The sequence below is a fragment of the Crocuta crocuta genome, unplaced genomic scaffold (assembly GCF_008692635.1).
Source record: "Crocuta crocuta isolate KB4526 unplaced genomic scaffold, BGI_CrCroc_1.0 scaffold81, whole genome shotgun sequence".
In the NCBI taxonomy this organism is placed as follows: domain Eukaryota; kingdom Metazoa; phylum Chordata; class Mammalia; order Carnivora; family Hyaenidae; genus Crocuta; species Crocuta crocuta.
In genome coordinates, this window is record NW_027527808.1 from 2,420,716 (window position 1) to 2,438,813 (window position 18,098).

The window sequence follows — 18,098 nt, forward strand, 5'->3', positions numbered from 1 at the left end:
ACCCCCAAGTTATTTATAATATCAAAAGTTTCCCCAGGCATCGAAGAGGCCCTTCCTCTGCCTCCCCGAGCACCTGCTCTTGTGTGCTACTGAGTAGAAGACACTGGAAGGGTATCAGAAACGCCAATGGCTCTTTTCTCCCCGGAGTCTTCATGGGCTCCTGTGGCCAAAACAATATCCTGTGATAGCTGCAATCACTGGGTCCGAAACGAGCAAAGAGGGGAAAGTGAAAAAGAATCTCTCGAAAAATTGTGTAGTCCTGTCTTTTCACACACAGTGCGAGTTTTTCGGTGACAGATTAGGCAGGTTTTCATGTAATAAGGCCTGTTTTGAGTGCAGGATTAAAGGCAGCATTCTGAAATGAATTAAGTTTTTAACCAAAGGGCTCAGGTCGTGATCTCATGGTTGGTAAGACTGAGCCCCAAGTTGGGCCCTGTGCTGAAGGCAGCATGGAGCCTGCTTGGGATTCTTTTTCTCCCTCTCTCTCCTACCCCTTCCCCAAGTGCGCTCTCTCTCTCTCAATAAACGTAAAATAATTTCTAAATGATTTTTAAAATGTAACAGCAAGGTAAATTTTGGCACTGGCAGGAAGTTCTGTAATGTGGTAAAGAATCGTTGACTACCTGCTATCTCAACCTATAGACTAACTTTTGGACAAATAAATAGCACTTGAAAATAGTGTTGGTTGAAAATAGTATTTACTCTATTTTTATGTGTTTAACTGACTTTTTTTTTTTTTTGAAGACTTTATATGCTTGTTCACACCTGGGACGGAGACAGCTAACGCCCTACCCGATACCCAGTTTTCCCGTTTTCCTTCCTAAAAGAACCCACATATTGTTTGGGGGAGCCGTGTGTCCGGCTGAAATGCTGGTCACTCCAGAGTCCCTTGCAGCTGGGCGTGGCTCTCTGACACAGGAATGACCAATGAGATACAAGCAAAGCTTGCTAACTGGAACCTTCAAGAATTTTTCTTTTAGAGAGAGAGAGACTGTAAGAAGGGAAGGGGCAGAGAGAGAGAGAGAGAGAGAGAGAGAGAATCCCAAGCAGGCTCCACGCTCAGCCCCGAACCCCAGGCTGGGGTCGATCCCATAACCTGGGATCATGACCTGAGCGGAAATTGGGGGAGTTGGATGCTCAGCTGACTGCGCCAGCCAGGCTCCCCAAGAAATCATTGTAAAGGAGGACAGACGTGGCCACATTATTTCACTCTTCCTTCCCCCTCCACCCCCTTCCTGCGAGAAGACCAGCCGCCACCTAGCAAGCATGAGGAAGAAAGCCACAAGCCAAGCGAAGATGGCGGAGCAGAAAGACAGAATGAACCTGGGTCTTCAGTGACATCATGGAGCTGCTTCTTACAGGGATAAAATAAATGCCTGACTTCTTTAAGCCACTATGGTTGGTCCCTGCTACACGGAGCCCAAAGCAACCCTAACAGATACGACATGCCATTTCAAAAATCCCTGTCTGTCCTGTACCAATGCAGGCAGATTCATGCAACCTTCAGCCTTAGGCAAGTATTAACTTCCTTTTCTCTGTGAGGTTGAATAAGCACTGTTCGTACCATAAACCACCTAATACGGGATATTCCCACAGGAGCCTGCTTTTCTCTTGTGTCTTCTTCCTACTTAATTTTTTTTCCTGACAAACAGAATCTGCACTTACAACTCCCACTGTTACTTCTGATATAAACAGAGCGTATGTTTTAGTGCTCCGAGGAATCCCTGGAGAGTAGCGAGCACTTAAACAGAGCACCTGGGTGCATCTAGCTGAATCATCCCTTAAAAGGCTCACTCAGTACAGGAGAGAGACACTAGCTTTACTTTGTAGTGTTGCTGTTGTTAATGGTGTCATGGATGTGTTGTTGTTGTTGTTGTTGTTTTCAAGGGACGCCTGGGTGGCTCAGTTGGTTAAGTGTCCGGCTTCGGCTCAGGTCATGATCTCATGGTCTGTAAGTTTGAGCCCTGCGTTGTGCTCTGTGCTGACAGCTCAGAGCCGGGGGCCTGTTTCCAATTCCGGGTCTCCCCCCCTCTCTGCCGTTCCCCCACTCTTCCTCTCTCAAAAATAAATAAACATTAAAAAAATTCTTGAAGTGTTTTTCAAATACCTATCTACTGGTGAAATTTATAAAGTTTCCCCAAAAGCAAATGAATTGAAGCAAATAAAAATATTGGAAAGGACAGAAATAGAAGCTCTGTATGATAAGTGGACACGTGTATGCACTCTGCCCCCATTGTACACATTCCCCATCAGATGGCAGAAAGCACACGAAAGGCGTGCGTGGTCTGGTGCTCTCCGCAGGCTCTTTGTGGGGCCTGGAGCAAGGAAGGGTACAAACGGAGGCCCTGACTTTCTCTTCTGTCTCGGTCTTTTCACCTCGGGTCCTGTCCTATATCCACGTGGGCCTGGCATGCTTTTCCATATGAGCATCTTGGCTATATATCCCTTCCCAACCCCCCGTCCCCATCAGCCACCCCATGGTCATACTTCTGGACTAGGGCTGCTTGGGGACAAGACCAAAGAAAGACCCTGAACACATAGTTTAGGTGGGGGATTTTGCAGCCGCAGGTACCCACCCAGTGCACGGTCTATACAACGGGGGTACAGGAATGGATGGGTATGTCCATTTGGTGCCAAGGACTCCTTGCCCTCAGGGGCACTGGTGGGCAGTCTCTAAAGCCCAGGGCCCAGTAAGGGGACTCCCCAGGAGCTTGGGTCTAGGGTTGCCAGATACGATATGGGACATCCAGTTCAATCTGAATTTCAGGTAAACAACAAATCATTTTTAGTATAAGCATATCCCCTGCAACACCTACAACATGCTTGTACTCAAAAAATTTGTTATTTAGCTGAAATTCTTAATGGGGTCTTCTTTTATTTGCTAACTCTCTCAATCTGAAGTATTTCTAAGGGCAGTTCTGGCTCCCTGATTGGTCAAATAACTGAAGGCATATGATACCACAACTTTGTTTTATTTTTTGATGTTTTTTAATGTTTTATTTCTGAGAGAGAGGGAGAGAGAGGGATAGCGTGGGCAGGGGGAGGGTCAAAGAGAGAGGGAGATACAGAATCTGAAACAGGCTCCAAGCTCTGAGCTAGCTGTCAGCACAGAGTCCAACATGGGGCTCGAACCCACGAACCATGAGATCATGACCTGAGCCGAAGCCAGATGCTTAACTGACTGAGCCACCCAGGTGCCCCTTCCACAACTTTGAAAAAGTGATCATTTTCTAGCAGAAAGACAGACTCTTACTCCTTGAACTATGCAGACAAACTAGATACCTAAGGTGAGGGTTAGGAAGCCCAAGAAATCAAAAACAAGTTTTGGAGAAATATTGATGTAAAATCTGGCAATTAATATTTAATCGCTTAAGAAAATACCATGACCGGGGCGCCTGGGTGGCTTAGTCGGTTAAGCGTCCGACTTTCGCTTAGGTCATGATCTCGCGGTTCGTGGGTTCGAGCCCCGCATCGGGCTCTGTGCTGACTGCCAGCTCAGAGCCTGGAGCCTGTTTCAGTCTGTGACTCCCTCTCTCTCTGACCCTCCCCTGCTCACGCTGTCTCTCTCTCTCTCTCCTAGAAATAAATAAAACATTAAAAAAAATTTTTTAAAAAGAGAAAAAAAAAAAAGAAAGAAAATACCATGACCATCCTGTATTCTCTCAGCTATGCAAAAGACTGACTGCGAGTATGAAACAACTCTTCAAATGTATAAAAATGGGTCCTGGCAGGAAAGAGTACTTCATACTAATGGACATCAGACATGTAAATCCCTGAATGTTAACAGGAATTGATATCACATTATTGATTTGGGCTATGTTAAGAAAAGCCATAGACCACTTAATCTTCCTGTATTTTTTTTCACGCCATCTTGAATTCTGTGTGTCCATCAAGTTACAATCATAGGAGCTGGGTGGGGATGAGAGCCACTGTCCTTTTCTCCTCACTCTCTACCATCACTGTTTGCAAATATTTTCCTCTATTCTTAGATGACTATATGGTATAAATTGCATTAATTATATATAGAGTCAATAACAAAGTGATTAACAACATTTATACATTTTTTGAACTGGCACTTGACTCAGTGATTTGCAGGCCATTTCATCCCTGCAAGGATGGTTAGTTTTCAAGAGCACCAGTGTTCCTCTTCTAGAAATGGTATAGGCTAGAATGGCAAGAACCCAAGTTCAGGGGTGAAGAATCGAAGTCTATGTCACAGCCACCAAAACACAACTGCACAAAGCCAGACACAACTCAGAACACCTGAGCAGATTTAGCTGAACTCTCACTTTAATCACTTAGAGGGGCGCCTGGGTGGCTCCGTTGGTTACGTGTCTGACTTCAGCTCAGGTCATGATCTCATGGTTCCTAAGTTCGAGCCCCACATCAGGCTATGTGCTTACAGCTCAGAGCCTGGAGCCTGCTTTGGAGTCTGTGACTTCCTCTCTTTCTGCCCCTCCCCTGCTCATGCTCTATCTCTCTCTGTCTCTCAAAATGTAAACATTAAAAAAATAAAAAAATTTAAAAAAGTGATCACTTAAAACCATCACCATTCCGGGCTTCTCAGGCTCACTATTCTCATCTCTAAAATTAGGAGGCTCGCATTGGGATAAAGATGGCACATTGCACACATTCATTCATTTTAGAAATTTATTTTATTGAGATATAATTCTCCTACGGTAAAGTTCACCCCCCTAATATACACAATTCAATGATCTGAATGAACATTCATCTATTCTTGCTTCCTCCCAGGGCTACTAAAATTACAACAAAGGATTAAATCCACAAGGACAAAGAGAATTCTAGAGGCTACATAATGATAATTGGCCTTGCATATCTGAGAAAGCTAGTTGCTAAGCTAGTACTGGGGGAAGCTAAGAAGAACCCAATTCTACTACAGAATTTCCAGACCCTCAGGACTTGGCACCAGGTATCTGTGGATACAGAAAGTGAGGTTCAAAATGGGAATATTGGTTGAAAGTCTACCTAAGAAGGAATTTGGTTTCGATTCCCTCCCCAGCTCTGCATAGAAGACTGAGGTGATTTCTTTGGGGAAGAAAACTCGACAATCCCTTGGTAAAGAACAGTAAATACATGTGAGGGTGATTTACTACTGCAAGCAGAGAAATTTGTTAGCTGTTCCCATCAGGAATGCTAAGATTTCCCACCTTCCCCTTCCTTGGTTCCCAGAATGTGGACAGCCAGGCCTATAAAAGTAGGAATACCCAAATACCTGGAAAGCCGGGGATTGAAAGATCCATCTCTCAAGAATTTGACCAATCCAAGAAAAAAAAATGTTGATATTAAGTACGCCAGATCACCTTACCCTCAAACCCAGGACCTACAAGTCTTGTCAAGGAACCCAGAAAAACCAATCAGCTGCTTATTGCCCATTGCAGGCAGCCACAAACCAACAGATAGTTTCCCAATGCAAGACAGGGTCCAAAATAAACACAACAAAGAGGCAGCTTACGAAAAACAAACTATACAGGGAGAAGAAGGCATTTTTTAAAAACTATCATTATTACATTCAGGGAGAGAAGTAAAGATATCCCAAACATGAAACAAAAATTTGCTATATAAAGGAATGTTCCAGAAACAAAGAGTTCTTGGAAATTAATTATATAATAGTGGACATTATAACTCCCGTGGCAGGCAGAATAAGGGTTCCCCAAGATGTCTACAACCTAAACATAAACAAAAAGGACTTTACAGATGTGATTAAGGTTAGGGGTTTTAGGATGGGGAGTTTATCCTGTATTGTTAGGTGGGCCCAGTCTAGTTACATGAGCTCTTAATAGCTGGAAACTTTTCCAACAGGAGACTGAGAGATGCCATGATAGAAGAAGGTGCAGGAGAAATTAGAAGCATGAGAAGGACTCCATTTACTGTTGCTGGCTTTGAAGATGAAGGAAAGGACTCATGAAGCAAGAAATGCAGGTAAAGCCCTTACTTAACTGACAGCCATCAAGAAAATGGAGACCTCCGTTCTACAATCACATGAAACTGAACTCTGCCAACAAACTGAATGAGTTAAGAAAGATTCTTCCCAAGAGCCCCCAGAAAGGAACGCAGCCCTCCAGATATCTTGACTTTAGTTCAGTAAGACTCATGTTAGACTTCTGATCCTCATAACTCTAAAATGATACATTTATGTTAAGTCATTCCATGAAATATAAAGTCAAGTGAACTTCCTAGAAAGCAAAACAAAAAACAAACAGCTGGAATATAGAGTAGAAAACATAAGAAGTCTGACGCCAGCAATCCAATATCCAAAAAAAAAAAAAAAAAAAAGCTCGAGAGAGATGGAGGAAACAGAAGGAAATCACCAGGAAAATAATTCAAGGAATTTCTCCAAGTGGGAGGACATAATTTTCAGATTTGAAGAGCTCACTGAGGGCCCAGAACACAGCACGTATTTATGAAATACAGAACACTGATGACAAAGATCCTACAATTTCCAGAGATGAAAAATATGTGATCACATTCAAAGTATACAGAACAAGAACGACTTTTGACTTTTAAGCAAGACTAGTGGAACTGAAGGCTTACCCGTAATTTACTGGAGACTCGCTGCTTCTGTGAACAATCAGAGCAATGCTTCCAGTGATGGGAACCGTACAAATAAAAAAGCCTCTAAGAAACATACACCGATGCTGGCAAAAGTTATTCATAACACCACCTCTGCCCTTGATGGAATACAGATCAGTCACACTCTTTGGCACAAGTAGAGAGAGGCAATAGCATAACTCTAGATTTCCTATTGTCTAGACATGGGGCCATTTCTATTATTGCTGCTACTTTTTGCTGCACTTGGACCAATAGAGCAAGTAAGATAAAAAGACGAAGCATCCTTTGCAGAAATAAAGCTACTTGGCTTTCTAAGATTGATCCTCAAGGCCTATGGGATTTGTTCTCTTGCCCTGGGCTGGACAATTGGAGTTCATGGTGCTGAACCATCTTACAGGTAACAGTAATCATTCTTCTTGTGGTCACAGTAGTTGTGACATGAGTCCACCGCATTTTCTGTTTTAAATGCATCTTCTCGGTCACTCTTTTGCTAGACAATCTCTCAATACACTTGACTATGGAGACAACTGGACAATTCTCTCTTGGAGATCAGGTAAAGATCTGAATCTCAAGCATATACTGAGTTGGTTAACTTCTCAAAAGTGAGAGAATGACCAAAAGAGGGGCCTGAGAGACTGAGTATAAAAATGGACAATGGTCGGATTACATATGACAACAGAACTCTGAGCCACAACCAGTTCAGGAAGCCAGGTCGCTGCAAATCACAAATCTCAGCAGCAAACAGCACGAGAACAGTCAGGACTTGGTCAATGGCTGCCAGCTTCCCTATTTTTTTGTCCCTGTTTCTAAAGCAGCACCAACCAGAGAAAGCCAAATATGCTGAGTGTATCAATCATGTGACTAAAATCTACACGTGGCTTTCAAGATTTAATTCACACTTGTTAGCACATCTTACAAGCTTCTACTGTATTCATCAATACTCTTAATTGCAAGTGATAGAAACCCAATTCAAGGAAATTTACATGAAAAAGGTAACTACTGGTTCACATACCTGGAAATAGGAGGCAGAAAGTAGAATTCAGACATAATTGGGTCTTGATGAAGCTAAAGAGCCTTATGCATGGTTTAAGGTAGGGAAAAGAAGCTAATGTGGTATTCTGGGTGGAACCCTATAGGCTACTCAATGTACTGTTGTGTTTTCCAGGAATGATGTGTGATCGGTATGGATATGTCACATGCTTCTACTATGAAAGATCATAGAGTTCAGAGGAGGTCATGGTGGAGAGAAGCCAGACATACTGGCTCCCTTGGAACCCCATAACCCTAATAACAACTTTCTGCCATAGTCTCTTTGATGACGTCACCAACTGGAGTCTTTGATAAAGGGACGCAGCCTCTATGTGGAGACACCCCTTTGGTCTTGGAACTGTTCCCCCTCTGACTACAAACAACTAAGAACCAATTATTTGGCTCCTAAAGAAACTAAATGCCTGACCTATAAAGGCCTTGGGACTGTCTGCCTGATCTTCTCATTTTGAGGAGGGTCAACATGGACTCAATGACTAACAGTGTAGAAAGGGGCCCAATAAACCTCATGTATGAAATGCAAATGGTGTATTCAAGACTACAAGCAGCCTGGCCTTAGCAGCATCTTACCTTTACACAAAAAACGTGGAAGCCACCCCTCTGGATTGACATGGCTTAGATCGTAAGGCTAATGACCACTTAGTTTGAGTGCACTGCTCATCATGTCCCCCAACATTAGACATGTGGGCCAAAGTAGGGACATAATGGGTCTCTGTAAGTTTTGATAAATTTACTTGTAATGAGGGAGGCTATGCATATGTGGGGGTAGCAGAAATATGGGAAATCTCTGTACCTTCTCAATTTTGCTAAATTGCTAAACTGCCTTAAAAAACAAAATACTCTTGTCCTTCTTGCATCTATCCTTTCTAGATTAAAGGTCTAAATACAAGTAGGGTTGCTTGGGTGGCTCAGTTGGTTAAGCGTCCGACCTCAGCTCAGGTTATGATCTCATGGTTCGTGAGTTCAAGCCCCACATCGGGCTCTGTGCTGACATATCAGAGTCTGGAGCCTGCTTCGGATTCTGTGTCCCCGCCTCTCTCTGCCCCTACCCTGCTCATGCTCTGTCTCTTTCTAAAAAATGAACTAAAACATTTTTAAAAACAAAAGTAAAAAGAGAAATACAAGTAGAGGATGATTGGATAAAGGCAAATGTGTAGCTACTGGAATGGAGCACGTTGATTTTTTGGCAGTAGAGGGAACATCCTAAGAACCAAAGGGCATGGGAAAGGACGGGCATTAATGGTCTTTCTGTTTCAGAGCTGTACCTAGAGTTTGCAAAACCTCTCTCAAACTCTTTAAAAGTGTCTGAAATTTAACTGTTGAGTCTCATATCCTCCCCCGGACAGCTCTCACCACTGTTAGGGCACCATTCCCTTTAATCGCATCAAGAATATCTATTGGGAATGGTGGAAGAGGGCCTCAGTTTCCATACCTCCCAGACCAAAAAAAAAACAAAAACAAAAAACCTGTCAACACCACTGGATGTCTTCTTCACTCACATTTCTATAGTTATCACTCAGTCATTCAAAGGGAGAGAAAAAAGCCACTCAGCTGGTCATGTGGAGAAACTGTGCAGGCTGGACTGGCTGCTCTTAGGTAGTCCCTCCAAAGTAATGGCTGGACCCAATTAGGCAAACGGAATTGGGATCCCTGAAACCCGCCTGACAGCTGGGAGGCCACCAGCTGCACTGTCGGCCTGTGCTCCCTGACTGATGTCGGTCCCACTTAGGGGGACCCGGCAATTATAAACATTTTCTTCCCAGGGGCACCGCGTGTGCCCCTGCGACTGGGCTTTCTGTATGGAAACTGGGCATTCACTTTCCTTCTCTCCAAAAATCTTTCTGCCTTGCACATTAGGGGTAAACATAAGAGACCTTTGATTATTTAAGGAAACACCATAAGTAGATCATATAGCCCTCAGGCAGCAGCAGAGATCTCTCCAAAATGAGGCTTTCTTACTTCAGTAAAGTTTCCAGAAGGTTAACTGACTTACTGATGTGATCCTTATGGATGCAAGTCATCCTATCAGATTAGAAAAGATGATTTAAAAACTGTCCCCAGGGGCGCCTGGGTGGCTTAGTCGGTTAAGCGTCCGACTTTCGCTTAGGTCATGATCTCATGGTTCATGGGTTCGAGCCCNGTAGGGCTTCCAAGTGGAAATGACCAATGAAGAGCTGGATGTTGTGGTATTTGGTGTGTGAGTGATATTAAAGCCAGAGGTTTGATAAAGGAAGAACACATAATGAAAGTGGTATGCCTGGGCCAGCTCACACCTGCTCACAGAGCCAATTTTGTGCATATCTTCCTAATTCTATGTTCAGTGGCTGCATGTTGGTAGCTTGAAGTTGGCCATGTGACACTATTAATGCCATGGAAATTAGCAAATGCTACAAATCAAAGCTTTCCCCCAACTCTTATGGGAACTAGTTGTTATCAGCACGCCACAGACTGTGGTATAGCTGGTAAACGATGGGGGCAGGNTTATTTCTGAGAGAGAGAGAGAAAGAGACAGCGTGAGAAGGGGAGGGTCAGAGAGAGAGGGAGACGCAGAATCTGAAACAGGCTCCAGGCTCTGAGCTGGCTGTCAGCACAGAGCCCGACGCGGGGCTCGAACCCACGAACAGTGAGATCATGACTTGAGCCAACGTTGGACACTTAACCATCTGAGTCACCCAGGCGCCCAATTTTTGCACATTTAAAACAGCATGTAAGCTTATATGAAAATGAGGGGAGTATTAAGTGTATTCATTTGACTAATTATGTACATCCTGAGAAAAGGATAGAGAACTGGTAAATAATTACAAAGGAAGGGGGTTGCCTAAAGTGTAATTATCTCACATCTGTGGGAATGAATTTATATTGTATAAAGAAAAATTCCTGGAAACAAATGAATACAGGCTACCAAACTTGGAGAGAGAAGAGAGACTACTATGTTTGTACAGGAAAACTTCAAAGAGAAATATTGGTTATTCTTTTCTACACCGCTGCAACTAAAAATAAAATAGAAGAACCTACCACAATTATGTGAAGAATTTGCAGCTATTGCACAGAATACAGGGTTTCAAGCAAGCTCTAAGATACAATGACCTTTAGCAAAACTTGACTCCAAACCCCATAGAAGTAATCTCCAGTTCCTTCTGTGGAAGCTTAATGTGCAGCATAAAAAGATCTGGCTTTTGACCTCAAAATAACTCCAGAGCTTAGCACACTGTTTCCGGACTCGTTGCCTAAATGCATGATTGCCAGCTGACCACAGCTGAGGCACTCTGCTGGAGAGAGTTTGCAAGTCACTTTTCAGACCGTGGGGGGAAGGACACTCCCAGAGACCAGTGTAATGGACATGGCATGAAATTTTCAATCAGGAGACGTGTTTCTGGCATGTCATTTAGACATGTGCCTGGGGCAAAGCAGCCTGTCATCCTCAGAGTTCTTATCAAAAGGAAATAGTAAAACTTGCCTTTTAGAAATCATGAGACTCTTGAAAGGATCTATTTTTGAAAGTCCTTTTTAAGTTGTAAAAGTGCTTTACAAATATAATGAACGAATTATTATTACTATGGCCGCTACAGCCCTTGTTTGCCCCGCAGAGCTGCCAAAGTCACAGTCACCATAGCATTATGAACTTAGGACAGGATTCCATACAAAATGAGTAGTAAATAATTATTTGAGAATGAAGGTATGTTAAAATGTCTTCTTTACACAAACAAGTGTTTCAAGATAGAAGTATCACTTTTTCTTTTTTTGAAAAATTTTTTTAATGTTTATTTATTTTTGAGAGAGAAAGACCGAGACTGAGCACAAGTAGGGGAGGGGCAGAGAGAGAGAGGGAGACAAAGAATCCGAAGCAGAGTCCAGGCCCTGCACTGTCAGCACAGAGCCCAACGTGGGGCTCAAACCCACGATCATGACCTGAGCCAAAGTCAGACGCTTAACCAACTGAGCCACCCAGGCGCCCCCCCTTTTTTTTCCTATTATAAAGTCTAAAGGAATGCTAGAAAAATCATGGGCTTTTAATTCAGAGAGACTGGGATTTGAATCAGGACTTACCATCTTATTAGCTGCATGATAGTGGGCAGTTTACTTAAGCTCTCCCACCTCCCAGGCTTGTGGGCATTGCAGTGTGTAAAGTGCCGACCTAGCTCAATAAATACTAGCTTCCTCTCTCTGCTCTCAAATACTTGGTCTTTTCTCCTTATGTTTTGCGGGGAGCTCTGGAAGAACTCAGTGGGGTTATGGGTGATGCTGTGTAGACCGCATTTATTCTATATTCATTTCTTTCTATATTTCTATATTTATTTCTATATTTATTTTCTATATATCAGGCACTGTGCTGAGTCTTCCCATAACTGCTTTCATTTAATCCTTTAGTGCACAACCCTATAAGGAAGGCATTAACGAAAGCACTGTATGAGTTTACTCTTAGTGTTGTAACAAATAACTAGAATTTTAGTGGCTTAAAGCAACAAAAGTGTATTCTCTCACAGTTCTGAAGACCAGAAATCGAAAATGGGTCTGCAGGGATATGTTCCTTCTGGAGACTCCAGGGGAGAAGCCACGTCCCTGCGCTTTCCAGCTTCTAGAGAACACTCGCTTTCCTTGGTTAGAGGCCCCTGCCTCACTCTGACCTCTGCTTCTGCTGTAACACCTTTCAGTTTCCTGCCTCCCCGTTTCCCGTGTAAGGACCACTGCAATCACATTGCACCCACGTGGATAACCTCCCCATCTCAAGATCCTTAGTCACAACTGCAAAGTCCTGTTTGCCGTGTGAGGTAGCGTATTCACGGGTTTTGGGGATGAGGAAGTGGACATCCTGGAGGAGCCATCGTTCTGTCTACCACACATGCTTGCTTAACAAATGGAGGAACAGAGGCTTCTCAGCTCGTGCACTTCACAACCCGGGTTCTCAGTCTTTGTTTGCACCCAGAAGCAATGTAGCCATTTGGTATGAGCAGGTGTGTTTCATTTTTAGGTGTGGTTATCACATCGACTGTGGCGACGACATTTGATAAATAAAGATCAGACATGAGTTTATTTTGTGCACTGTCTGGAGGTCAAAAACCATATTTATTATCTACTATCCAACTGATCACCTTCCAGAAAAACTTAGTACCTACCTAGCATTTGGACCAGTTGTTACAAAGAATTAAACAAAGACCCGATGCGTTTTGTCCCCGAGGGAATTTCCAGAACAAATAGTATAAAAACACAAAAGTGTATGTGTCAGACTGCGCCCCGTGGGGACTGCTGCACCCACGGAGAACGATAATTAGCACATCTAGCTGTTTGGAATTCTTTCCTGAGTTTTTTGCAATGGAGTTGTTGACTTACTTCGGTTGCTCTATCTTATTTACTATCAGTTCATGAAAATATTGGCCGGGGTTGAAACTTTGCTTTAATTTTTTTTTAATATGTATTTTTGAGAGAGAGAGAAAGAGAGAGCGGGCGATAGCAAGCAGGGGAGGGGCCGAGAGAGGAGAGAGTGGATACAGAGGATCTGAGGCAGGCTCCCCCACCCCCCACTGGCTGACAGCACAGAGCCCAATGCAGGGCTGGAACTCAGGAACCACCAGATCATAAGTAACCTCAGCCCAAGTCTGATGCTCAGCCTAACGTGACTCACCCAGGCAGGAATCCCTACATTAAATTTTTGAAGTTTGGAGGTTCAGGGGCCCAACTGTGCTGACGGCTCAGAGCCTGGAGCCTGCTTCGGGTTCTGTGTCTCCCTCTCTCTCTGCACCACACCCCTTCGCCCCCAAAATAAGTAAACATTAAGAAAAGTTTTAAGTTTGGATGTTCAGCCTACTTACGGAATTCAAGCAATAATGACTGCTGTCGATACGAGTTCTGCTGAAGCAAGTCATTCAAGTTTTCCTCACTAGAAATGGATGAGAACATTTCACTAAAGGTTGGAATTCGGAGAAACATTTCAACAAGTCCCCCAGTAATGAGTGTGCTAACTCCTTTAAACTTTATCTCTTTCCATTGCTTGTTTTTTGCCAGATTTTAAAGCAGCTTTCTTCCTGGCTAACCGTTTGTACCCGGTGCAGAGGAAGCCTGGAAGGGAAGGAATGACACACAGGATGTGAGGTGTCTGCCAGTGTGGGACCCCAGGAAAAGGAAAGAATCAAAGAGAAAGGGAAAGGGAGAGAAAAGGAAGAAGGGAGAAGAGGCCTCGGGGAGGAAGGGGGAAGGGAATCCCACAGGGCAGCAGGACTGCCCGCTTCCGCTTCCGCTTCCGCTGGGGAGAGTGAAGGGCCACAGTGTCGATCCTCTTTTGACTGAACACTTTTGATTTTTTTTTAATCTAGAAAGAACTAAAATGAGACCTTTTTAGAGGTGGTCAGGTCCTAGGGCTGCTCTCTGCATCTACAGTCAGGATGAGAATATTCTTGAAGGCGAGAGGGAAGGAGAGATGGGAGGAAGTGAGAGAAAGAGGAAGAGAGGGAAGGAAGAAGCTGGGGCTGCTGGTCGGGTGCTGAGTTGGCTGAGTGACCTTTGACCTTTGAGAACAATTTGAATCACTGCTCCCGGGTCATGTTCTGATTACACGTGCATACTGGCAAAGTGCAGATGTGGATGAAAATGTGTCTTGGACCTGGGGCTCTGAAACCACGCGTCACTCAAGGAATCAGGAAACTGAACTCTAGACCAGTGAGAGGAATGGAGCTGCGGTAGCAGCAGTATGGCTTGGGGAGGATCTGGAAAACACCATATCTAAGGGTGGAAGGGGGCAGAGAAAGCCACGTATGCAAAAGAGAAAGTACTCTATCCTGTGCAATATGTATAATGAGGCCATTGTTTATCTGATTGAACTTGAAGCATCGCTCTTTCTCTCTCTGCTGCTTTTCTTCTCTAGTTTGTCCATGTTTATGGCTTTGAAAACAGTTAACGCCCTGACTCCTATGCCAACATGACACTTCTGTTTATATACATCCTTCTGTTTATACACAGAAGACGCTTCCGCACTATAGTTCTATATTCATAATTCTTAATGTATTTATATCTGGTAAAATGTTTGCTTAGCTCTTCATATAACTTTATTATCTACTGAAAAATAAAGGAGTGATAAAACAAACAGCTTTACTTTGGAGGATTACCTCTTGCATGTTACCTGATCTTAAGTGTCCATCATTCAGTCCTTTCTCTACATGCCCACAATAAAGTGTTCCAGAAGGATTAGCTAATGGCCCGCTGGCTTCACCTAATTTCCTTTGAGAAGATTTATCTTTATTTGTGTCTGTACCACTGACTGGATAGCAGCACTTACAGGTCTGTGAGGCACTCCAACGTGCCATCAACACAATGATAAAGAACAAAACGTTATCGTTTTTCTCACAATGCGTCACTGCCAAAAATGAAACATTTGTTAGGTATTTCACACAAAAAATTTCCACTGACAAAAATCATAAATTATGGAAATTTAATAATTGATGCATGCCTTGTAAGAGGCATTTTCTTAAAGAACATTTTTACTCTTCTGTTTGTTGACATTTGGTCAAGAATAGAACTTTTATTTTTTTAAGATTTTATTTCTTTATTTATTATTTATTATATTTTGAGAGAGAGAGAGTGTGTGTGTGTGTGTGTGTGTGTGTGTGTGTGCAAGCTGGGGAGAGGGACAGAGAGACAGAGAGAGAGAGAGAGAGAGAGAGAGAGAGAGAATCCTAAGCAGGCTCCACACTGTCAGCACAGAGCCCAAGGCAGGGCTTGAACTCAAAAACCGTGAGAACTTGACTTGAGTTGAAGTCAAGAGTGCGAAGCTCAACCAACTGGGCCAGCCAGGTGCCCAGGAATAGATGTTTTACATTTAAGTATTGACCTAGTCCTGTGAGCTAATTTAAGAATGTGCTGGTTGTTCAGAAAGAATCCTCTACGGGCTGATGTGGGGCGTCTCCTCCCCGACACATGACTGGACATTTGGTGTGAGTCCCCTCCATTCTTTGCGTCCTCTCAGGAAGTTTTCCAGGAGAAGCAAATTTGTAAGGTAACCACCATTTTCGGCCTACCGTGAACCAGACGGAGCTGTGCTGCTCTCTGCGCAGGAGTTATCTGACTCCTCATAGAAATTCTCTGAGGTAAATAACAGCCTTATTTTACTTCTAATTGATACGTTCAGACCTCATGAGACTTTGATTGCAAATAAGGCTGTGATTTTAAATGCTCAAGTTATGATACCTTGAAGTCCCTCTGACTAGGGACAAGAAGTGACCTGCCACTGCATTGTCCCCGGTATGTGATGAATGTCTCAGGTGAATGTCTTGGCCCTGGAGCAGCCCTAGCCCTTCTGCCCTGACTTCCCTGCAAAGTCGCCAACCCAGGGCTGTGCTGTGGCCATCCCTGCGGAGGAGAAGAGGAAGAAGAGGAAAGACGAGAGAGAAAGAACCTACATGTGTCAGGCAACAGGCTGTGTGTTTTACCCACATTCCCCTTTTGTCCTCATAAATGCCCTGTCAAATAAGTCCTGTTATTGCCCCCATTTTATGGGCTGAAGGAAGAAAAGGTGCCTCCGAGAGGCTGAGGAACGAGCTCAGAACGCTGGCAAGCAGCAGGCGTCAGCCACACACTCAGGTTCTCTCCGCCCGTGCACTTGAACTGCTGTGCCAGAGTTAGCATTCCTCCATTGCTGCTAGACTATAGGAATAGCTTTATTGCCAAATACGTGTTCTTAAAATACATGTTTTATTTAATTCTGCCTCAGAGTAGTAAAAGCTCATACAGATTCTGCTCAACGTGATGGCCTTAGTCCGCTCAGGCTGCCATAACAAAACATCATAGACCAAGTGGCTTAAACAGCAGGCATTTATTTCTCACGGCTCTGGAGGCTGGAAGCTCGAAGATGAAGGTGCCGGCCCGTCCTGTTCCTTGCTGAGGGCTCGCTTCCCGGTTCCCACAGACGGTCATCTTTTCACTGTATCCTCATATGACATGGAGACAAAGAAAGAGAAAAAGCAAGCAAGAGACGAGAGAGAGAGAGAGAAAGAGAGAGAGAGAGAGAGAGAGAGATCTGTGTCTCTTCTTATAAGATGTAAATCTCGTGAGGTTTCAAACTCATGACCTAATTATGTCCCGAAGCCCCTACTTCCAAATACCATCACATAAAGAGTTAGGGCTTCCACATATGAATTTTGAGGTGCTACAAACATCCTGTCCCGGACAATGACAAGCAAAGAAAACTATTTAACAAGAGGTGTGTGTCTTCTTCTACGTCACAACTATCTTGTCCCATATATTCTTACATTTGGGTATATTTGTAAATACCTTAAATATCACTAAAGGGAATTTGTTCTAGGATGACTACAAACCCTGGCTTCCCCAGTAAGTTTTGGTTTATGCCTGTTGTCCTGGTAGGATGATTAATAACACCCCTTGTCACTCTCAAAAGTGTTCTGGTTTAAATAATAAATTATATGGGTATCCTTTTTGTTACCAGTGTTTCAAAATATTTGTAGATTAGAACGTTTTGAGAATTTTTGAAGCTGGGTGATAGGTATATGGGGCTTTATTTAATTTCCATGCTAAAAATCTTAAATATATATATTTATAGTTAAGCTTCTATACTTACGTCAAACAAATGAGGAGTATTAACTTGTTTTTAAGTTCAAACAGTTATATCTCTCTTTCAAATATAAAAATATCATTAATGAAGCGATAACTTATATTTCTTTTCTCCTGTACAAAAATTGTGTTCCTGAAGAGTTATTGTAACTCAAAGAACACAGATTGAACTGTTAGAAATGAAAGTTTTTTGAATGAAAAACTTTGAGTATTTGTTACATTAAAAGACTAGAGGGAATATGGTCACTCAATAAAGAATCTCTTTGTAGGGGAGCCTGGCTGGCTCAGCTGGTACAGCGTGTGACTCTTGATCTTGGGGTTGTGAGTTCAGGCCCCATGTTGGGTGTAGGGAGTACTTAAAAATAAAATCTTAAGAAAAAAAAGAATCTCTTTGTAAAAGTACTACTTTTTTTTAAGAAGGCAAGGGGAGGATGAAACCCAGCAATTTCCTGAAGGAGATGACAGTAGAACCAAGAATTATAGGATGAACCGGAAACAGTGATGTGTAGGGGGACACCAGCAAACCAAATGCATTAGAGACCTCTAGTAATTTAATGATTGAAAAGTGGACATTGGATGACTGGTCAGATTAGGAAGAGCTGACTCTTGAGCATGAAGGTGAAGCAGAAATATGACTTTGAGAATTGAATTGGAAGCAAGTTAAATGGAGACAACTAGGGGGAAAGACCTAAAAACCAGATCTTTTAAATTGTATTTTATATTGTTATGTAGTTAACATACAGCGTTATGTTAGTTTCAGGTGTACAATACAGTGATTCAACAATTCCACACATGACCTAATGCTCATCACCACAAGTGTGCTCTTATCCCCTTCACCTATTATACCCATCCCCCCACCTACCTCCCCTTTGGTAACCATAGTTTGTTCTCTGTAGTTAAGAGTCTGTTAAAAAAAAAAAAAAAAA

At 43.1% G+C, this 18,098-nt stretch overlaps 1 non-coding gene across 1 annotated transcript; it reads right to left on the bottom strand.

Moving 5' to 3' along the window:
• Window positions 1–11,492: 11,492 nt before the first annotated feature.
• Window positions 11,493–11,568, bottom strand: TRNAQ-UUG (transfer RNA glutamine (anticodon UUG)). The gene has a single exon. It is a non-coding gene; the product is annotated as a tRNA-Gln (tRNA).
• Between the last annotated feature and the right edge of the window lie 6,530 nt (window positions 11,569–18,098).